The 1,344-nt window shown below is 35.5% G+C and overlaps 1 pseudogene; it reads left to right on the forward strand.

Annotated features, from left to right (window-relative positions):
• Positions 1 to 597: 597 nt before the first annotated feature.
• LOC147404813 (NADH dehydrogenase [ubiquinone] 1 beta subcomplex subunit 9 pseudogene) lies at positions 598 to 957 on the forward strand (annotated as a pseudogene).
• Positions 958 to 1,344: the final 387 nt, after the last annotated feature.

Below are 1,344 nucleotides of genomic sequence, written 5' to 3' on the forward strand. Positions count from 1 at the left end.
GAGGTACTTTCGAGATTTTTCGGAGGGCCAAAATTTATAAGGGGTATTTTCTTCAGTTTGGATAATTTTTATAGATTTTTACAAATTTCTCTGTTTTCTTCGATTTGGATCTCGTTAGACTTGAAATCATATTCTGAGTGCAATGGAGGTACTTTCGAGATTTTTCGGAGGTCAAAAATTTATGAGGGGTATTTTTGTCATTTTGGGTGATTTTTATAGATTTCTACAAATTTTAGCGTGAAGTTTCTTTTAGTTCCTATGTGATTATTTCTAAGTTCCGAGATCGCATTTTTCTAGCGTAGCGTGATCTCTAAGTTATCGAACTGTGTAACGACCTATGTGTGCATAAATTTCTATATCGAGTCGTGACGAGTAGGGGGGATGAAAAGACTAGAAACGGAAGGAATCAAGAACTACTCACAAGCCTTCGAGTTCATTTATGCTCATCATTAGGAATCCACAATAACTGGGTGATGAATTGTCAAATTAGGTAGATGCAAAAATGGGGTGTCTACAGTCGTTCCTTCAGAAGCAACGAAACCAATTAAGATACATAAGTATCAATCCAAAAGAGAGAGAGGGGGCGGGGGGGAAGGCATGAATGCTTCATACATAGCGAGAAAAACTACTTAGAAGGAAGTAATGAGGATTCTCTATCAAAGATACCCTAAATTGGGATGTACATCATCATCTCTTCTATCGAGATATGTATTTTTTTCTCAATTTTGATTTCAAGCATCGGATTTAAGAGAGAGTTTTGAAGCCAACAAGCATGTCGAAGATCTAAAAAGAATTGATAGAATGATCGATGACGCTGAAGCAAGTTACAATAAGTGACGACACCCTGATCCTTACATTGCTCCATGGGCTCCTGGTGGTTCCAAGTTTACTCGAAATCCAACGCCCCCTTCTGTTGCCGAGATAGTCTACAACTTTGGTGGAAAAAATAATGAGTGAAACCAGCAACCATCTCCTTTTCCATGTAAAAAAAGGCAATGGGGGTTTATTAAACGCTTGATGATGTTTATTTTCCTTTGCAATTCATGTGTTCATTTGGTGAAGTTCATGAACTTCTAATTTAGGCATGATTTGTTACAGAACCCTCTGAATATGATTTGGACCTTTTAAAAACACTAATTGAGTATTTATGCACAAAAAAAAAAAAAAAAAAACCAAAGACAAAAAAAGAGAGATAGAGAGAGAAAATTTTTTTATTGCTTTTCTTCACCATGCAAAGCAGCACCAAATCTTTTTTATATATAGAAGAGAAAAAAATCTTCTTTTTTTCTTTTTGCTGTAACCTAGGAATTGTTTCTCTCTCTTTTTTACCTTCATTTTTTCACA

Source organism: Akebia trifoliata, chromosome 4 (assembly GCF_017979445.1).
Source record: "Akebia trifoliata isolate Shusen 1 chromosome 4, ASM1797944v1, whole genome shotgun sequence".
Lineage (NCBI taxonomy): Eukaryota > Viridiplantae > Streptophyta > Magnoliopsida > Ranunculales > Lardizabalaceae > Akebia > Akebia trifoliata.